The sequence below is a fragment of the Pongo abelii genome, chromosome 8 (genome assembly GCF_028885655.2).
Source record: "Pongo abelii isolate AG06213 chromosome 8, NHGRI_mPonAbe1-v2.0_pri, whole genome shotgun sequence".
NCBI lineage: Eukaryota > Metazoa > Chordata > Mammalia > Primates > Hominidae > Pongo > Pongo abelii.
In genome coordinates, this window is record NC_071993.2 from 53,318,770 (window position 1) to 53,325,772 (window position 7,003).

At 48.7% G+C, this 7,003-nt stretch overlaps 1 long non-coding RNA gene across 1 annotated transcript; it reads left to right on the forward strand.

Moving 5' to 3' along the window:
- The first annotated feature begins 1,310 nt into the window (after positions 1–1,310).
- Positions 1,311–5,682, forward strand: LOC129048516 (uncharacterized). Its single transcript, XR_008510889.2, has 4 exons — positions 1,311–1,630; positions 2,379–2,493; positions 4,135–4,192; positions 5,018–5,682. It is a non-coding gene; the product is annotated as an uncharacterized LOC129048516 (long non-coding RNA).
- The last annotated feature ends 1,321 nt before the right edge of the window (positions 5,683–7,003 follow it).

Sequence of the window (7,003 nt, forward strand, 5' to 3'; positions counted from 1 at the left end):
TATGACAAGAGGCGGAGCTCAGGCAGTCATGTGAGCAACGGGGAGTGGCTGTAAATACAGATGAAGTTTCGCTCACACGCCTGCGCTCACTTTCTGCTTTGCAGCCCGGATTCTAAAAGGTCACAGACTAGTACCAGTCTGTGGCCCAGGAGTTGGGGATCCCTGCTCTAGGGCCATGAGGGGTGTCTGCACCATCAGAGGCAGCCCAAAAAACCCTCTTCTAACTTGTACATGCATGAACATAGAGCCTGTGCAAGTGACTGAGCATGCACGAGCCCAAACTGAAAACTGCATGTGAGGCCGTGCGCGGTGGCTCACACGTGTAATCCCAGCACTTTGGGAGGCCAAGGCGGGTGGATCAGCTGAGGTCAGGAGTTCAAGACCAGCCATGGTCAACATGGCAAAACCCCCTGTCTACTAAAAATACAAAAATTAGCCGGGTGTGGTAGTGCACACCTGTAGTCCCAGCTACAGGTGAGGCCCGAGAATCTCTTGAACCCGGGAGATGGAGGTTGCAGTGAGCTAAGATTATGCCACTGCACTCCAGCCTGGGCGACAGAGCGAGACTCTGTCTCGAAAAAAAAAAAGGAAGAAAAAAAATCAACTGTATGCACACACTGCAAGCACACAAAAACCTAAATTTGCACACCTGCTGAGAGTACGGCCATGCTCAGCACCCATCAGACCCACGCATATAAGCCTAAACGTGATCTGCATACTGCTTGCGCCCATACGCATGAAGCCACCCATGCAGTTATGATCAAAAGGGAAATGTGTGAGACACCATACACCCCACAGTGGCAGCACCAAATAGTAGAGGTGGGGGGTGCTCTAGCCACCCCTAACCCGTGTCCCTCAACCCCTTCCAAGTCATCCCACATAGAAATTCAGGTCGGGTGCAGTGGCTCACGCCTGTAATCCCAGCACTTTGGGAGGCAGAGTCGGGTGGATCACTTGAGGTCAGGAGTTCGAGATCAGCCTGGCTAACATGGTGAAACCCCGTCTCTACTAAAAATACAAAAATTAGCTAGGCATGGTGGCACGTGCCTGTAATCCCAGCTACTTGGGAGGTTGAAGGAGGAGAATTGCTTGAACCCGGGAGGCAGAGGTTGCAGTGAGCCGAGATCGTGCCACTGCACTCCAGCCTGGGTGACAGAGTGAGACTCTGTCTCAAAAAAAAAAAAAAAAAAAAAGAAAGAAAAGAAAAGAAAAGAAAAGGAAAACCAGTCTGTGCAAAAACTATCTGAGAGGCAAATGTAGCTCCAACAAATCTAACCAGGCTGGCTTTCTTTATCCCCTCCCCCTTGTCACCCACTCCTCTTATATTGGGAGGTCTAGACCCCTTTCTGTGGCCTGTGCACCCTTCCCTGTCCTGGAAGGACCCCCTTGCATGTTCTTTCAAGCCCCCCTAGATGCCTGGGGCAGCAGCCAGGTGGGCAAGACCTGCTGAAGCCCCAGTACCCTGTCTTCTCCCACTAGGCTCAGCCTCGATGCCTCAACTGTGGATGAGGAACCCTGTCTCCCCCGAACACTGGCCAGCCTTGCTTTGAACCTGCCAGGAGGAGGGCTGAAGACCTGGACTCAAGGGTGTCTGTCTGGGGGCGGGACCCCTGCAGAGACCCCAGGCAAAGTGGGTATAACCTGCAGCCACCCCTGACAATAGCACACTTTTGGGTCTAGAAGCCAGTGCTGTGGGTAAGAAGGAGAGACTTGCCAGGGCTGGTGGCGCTTACCCACCATGGCAGGGTGGAGGCTGCTTATCTGTGGTCCTCTCTGGGTCCTAAGATTCCAGCCCAGGCCTGAAGGGTTTTCCCTGGGTAAGCATCTAAGGCAGGCTATGCATGGCCATGACTCCAACCCAAGGGCTGGAGACAAGGGGTTGGGGGATGTCTTATCTTGCAGATTCAGCCAGGCTTGGAGGATCTTTGCCTGGAGTGTAGCCTGCAGCTGGAAGGCAGCTGTGTCTATGGTTGGGGTATACAGCTAAGGAGAATTTCTCTCTGACCTGAGATCCCAGCTCACACCTGAGGAATGCATGCTTGGAGCTGTGGCTGGTGGCTGAGACATCTTTGGCTGTGATCACAAAGGACGCTGGGGGAAATTCCTGGCCATTGTTGGAACCTGTGGCTCTGATACCTGGGGCTCCAGCTCAGAGCTGGAGGCTCCTCGGCCAGGACTACAGCCCTGTGGCTGGGGAGGAGGTGGCTGAACCCATGTCTTATGGCTGCGGGGAGTGGCTGGAGGCTGAGGCTTGGATGAGTGTGTCACCCCATTTCTGTGGAGGTGGCCCTGGCTGTGGGTGGGGCCCCTCAATCTAGGGAACCTGCCTGCAGTTCAGGCTGCCTTCCCAGCTTAGTGAGATGTTTAATTCCCTGCAGGAATGGGACAGCCCCAAGAAAAGAGTGAGGTCAAGGTCTGTTCCTGTGTCCTTCTATGAGATCCGCTCTCCGGAAATCTCTCCGGTTTTGGAAGTGCCCACTCCACCTGTTCAAGGTAGCCAGCCTGGGAGTTTCCTTCATTCAAACCAAGTCAGGGAAAGAGGAGCCTGGCCAACATGGTGAAACCCTGTTGGAGTTTCATCCTTCATCCTGGAGGGTCCCCTTGATGGGGCTCCAGATGGGCCCCAGGGAAGGGAAGGGAGTTGGCTTAGGGTCCCCTGGGCAGGGACTGAGCAGAACGCTGGGGGAAGCCAGAGAGAGGAAGAGACCTCCAGCATCTGTCCCTCCTCCTCTCCCTGCAGCTCTTGAGCCAGTGTGAGATTGCCCCATTGCAATGACCTTGTCCCCAAGATTCTCTCTTCTCTCTATGACTTTTTTTTTTTTTTTTTTTTTGAGATGGAGTCTTGCTCTGTCGCCCAGGCTGCAGTGCAGTGGTGCAATCTCAGTTCACTGCAATCTTCGCCTCCCGGGTTCAAACAATTCTCCTGCCTCAGCCTCCCAAGTAGCTGGGACTACAAGCACCCACTACCATGCCCGGCTAATTTTTGTATTTTTAGTAGACACAGGGTTTCGCCATGTTGGCCAGGCTGGTCTCAAAGTTCTGGCCTCGAGTGATCGGCCTGCCTCAACCTCCCAAAGTTCTGAGATTACAAGCATGAACCACCGCGCCCGGCATTCTGACTATTTCTTTATCTCTTTCTTTATCTCTGAATTTTTATCCTGAGATCTTGCACCTCTGTGGCATCAGACAAACCTGGAATCTAAACACATAACAAGTCTCTGAGCCTCTGTGTCTTCCTCTATTAGAAGAGGTGCAGCAGCTCACACCTGGAATCCCAGCACTTTGGGAGGCTGAGGCAGGTGAATAGCTTGAGCCCAGGAGTTCGAGGCCAGCCTGGGCAACATGGCGAAACCTTGTCTCTACTAAAAATACAAAATCAATTAGCTGGGCATGACGGTGTGCACCTGTAGTCCCAGCTACTTTGGAGGCTGAGATGGGAGGATCGCTTAAACCCAGGAGGTCAAGGCTGCAGTGAGTTCTGATGGCAGGACTGCACTCCACTCTGGGTGACAAAGTGAAACCGTCTCAAAAAAAAAAAAAAAGGCCTGGTGCAGCGGCTCACACCTGTAATCCTAGCACTTTGGGAGGCCGAGGCAGGTGGATCACCTGAGGTCCAGAGTTTGAGACCACCCTGGCCAACATGGTGAAAACCCCATCTCTACTAAAAATATAAAAATACAAGAATTAGTCAGGCATGGTGGTGTGTGCCTGTAATCCCAGCTACTCAGGAGGCTGAGACAAGAGAATTGCTTGAACCCAGGAGGCGGAGATTGCAGTGAGCTGAGATTGAGCCATTGCACTCCAGCCAGAGTGACAGAGCGAGACTGTGTCTAAGGAAAAAAAGAGGAGGGGGGACAATAAGCATATCTCCTTAAGGCCACTTGGAGAGTCTGCTCATCTCACACACGTAAAGCACTTAGTAGGTTGTAAGCACTCACGAGACACTGGGGACACCTGGGTTTGTCCCTGGCTCTCTATCCTCTTCTTGTCTCTGTTGCCTGAGAGTACAGGCCCTGTCTGCATGGCCTCCAGTTCTGCAGGGGCCCAGGGTGGCATCCGGGAGGGCTCTGCTGGGCTGGTCCTGTCCCAGAGCTCCTCACAACTGTGCTTCCTGGGATGGGGGGCTTCTTCCAGGCCTGGAACCTCCAGTGCTGGAGTGCATGGAAAAAGACCACGTGGAACCAGATCACGTGTGAGTTTCTGCCTCATGGTGGGGGAGGGACAAAGTTGCCATGACAGAGCCTGGAGGGTCTTGCCTTCAGGACCCTGCCTGATACCTCCTTCCAGAGAACCATCTTCCAGCCCCTAACATATTTTCCCGTCCCTGTAATCATGCTAAATGGAACTGGGAGACACTGTATTAGGGTTCACCAGAGGGACAGAACCAATAGGATATATAAGGGGAATTAGCTCACATGATCACAAAGGCAAAGTCCCATGAGCTGGAGAATGACAGCGTGGCACCCAGGCGAGCCAGTAGCATGGCTCAATAGTTTGAAAGCCTCAGAACCAGGGAAGCCACAGGGCAGCCCCCAGTCTGAGGCCAAAGGCCTAAGAGCCCCCAGGAGGCTGCTGGTACAAGTCCTAGTGTCCAAAAGCCAAAGAACCTGGAGTCTGATGTCCAAGGGCAGAAGGAGAAAAAGGCATCCTGTTCTGGAATGAAGAGACGGGGAGGGGTGCGGGGGTGGGGTGGGAAGGGGAGAGGGAGAGAAAGAGAAAGAGAGAGGGAGCACTGAATATCCCCTTTCTTCTACCTGCTTTGTCCTAGCCACACCCCCAGCTGATTGTATGGTGCCACCCACATTGAGCAGGGATCTTCCTCTCTCCATTCACTGACTCACATGTCAGTCTCCTCTGGAAACACCTTCACAGACACAACCAGGAACAATGCTTCACTAGCCATCCAGGCATCCCTCAATCCAGTCAAATTGACATCTACTACTAACCATCACAGATATACAGCATCAAAGGAGGCAAATGTGGAAAAATAAAATTCACTCTGTGCTTTCTCCTCCAGCTGAGGCTACGAGTGCTCAAGACCACCCTCCCGGCATTACACTCACCCCAAAGCCTCCACCTGTTTCCAGGAGCACAGATACTACATAGGCCATCGGATACACCCTAGCAAGGTTCTCCCCTGAGGTGGGACTCAGAGGGCCCCCTGAGGCTTGATAGGTGTCAACAGTTTGCCTCATTGTAGCTTATGCCACAGAATGATTTTGAATAGGGATTACAGTGCCAGTAAATTTGCAGCATAACTTTTGAGTCCAATCATTTCTCTTTCTTTCTTTTCTTTTCTTTCTTTCTTTCTTTCTTTTCTTTTCTCTTTCCTTCTTTCTTTCTTTCTTTCTTCCTTTCTTTCTTTCTTTCTTTCTTTCTTTCTTTCTTTCTTTCTTTCTTTCTTTCTTTCTTTCTTTCTTTCTTTCTTTCTTTCTTTCTTTCTTTCTTTCTTTCCTTCCTTCCTTTGTCTTTCTCTCTCTCTCTTTCTTTCTTTCTTTTTTTTTTGAGACAGAGTCTCGCTCTGTCTCCCAGCCTGGAGTGCAGTGGAGCGATCTCGGCTCACTACAACTTCTGCCTCCTGGGTTCAAGCAATTCTCCCCGCCTCAGCCTCCCAAGTAGCTGGGATCACAGGCGCGTGCCACCACGCCTGGCTGATTTTTGTATTTTTAGTAGAGATGGGGTTTTGCCATGCTGGCCAGGCTGGTCTTGAACGCCTGACCTCGGGTGATCGGCCCGCCTTGGCCTCCATGGACTCTGTCCTGGTATCCTTATACTGTGTGGTTGCCAAGTGTCCCCTGGCCTAGGGTTAACTGTGCAAGATGCTTGTGAGTATTCAGAGTGTTGTTCCTAATAAATGCACTTCATTAAAAACAAATGTTCTTGATGAAGTAGTAAAAATTATTAAAGTTATGAAATTTCAATCATTAAAAATGAATATTCTTAATAATGTGTGATAAATTGAACATGCAGGCATCACACTTATGCATATCAAAGTGAGTGGGCAAAAGAGTAGATTAGACACAGATAATCTACTGTGTCTACTGTGTCTAAAGAGGAAATCGATGACATGGATGATTGATAAATGTAAAAAGTCAGTTAGAATGTGGCACAGAAAATATGAAAGAGGAGTTTATGAACACAGAGTCTACTAGCACCTGAATCTTGGACTTCCTACCCTCCAGCTCCAGAACTGAAAGAAGTAAACATCTGTTGCTTAAACCACTCAGTCTATAGTATTTTATTATAGCACCATAAGCTTGAAGAAAGAGCTGAAATCAATAACCTAACACCTCAAGGAACTAGAAAAAGAACAAACTAAACCAAAAATCAGCAGAAGGAAGGAAATAATAAAGATCAGATAGATAAACAAAATAGAGAATAGAAAAGCAGTAGAAAAAGTCAACAAAATCAAGAATTAGATGTATTAAAATATCAACAAAATTACAAACCCTTAACTGGACTACCTATGAAAAAAAGAAAGAAAACTAAGATAACTCAAATTAAAAATGAAAGAAGGGACATTACAACTGATGCCACAGAAACAAAAAGAATTATGAGAGAATACTACTAATATTTAAATGCCAACATATTGAATAACCTAGAAGAAATGGATAAATTTGTAGAAACATACAACCTACCAAGACTGAATCACAAATAAATTTTACAAATTGGAACAGACCTATAACTAGTAAGTAGATTGAAGCAGTAATCAAAAACCTCCCAAAAAGAAAAACCCAGCCCTGGGAAATTCTACCAAAGAATCAATTCAATTCTTCCAAAGAATTAAAGAAAGGAAATGCTCTCAAACTCATATGAGACCAAAATCACCTTGATTCCACAACCAAAGCCACAAGAAAAGAAAACTAAAGACCAATGTATCAGGTGAATATTGATGCAAAAATCCTAAAAAAATTTTAGTGAACAGAATTAAACAGCACATTAAAAGGATTGTAGGCTGGGCGCGGTGGCTCACGCCTATAATCCCAGCACTTTGGGAGGCCAA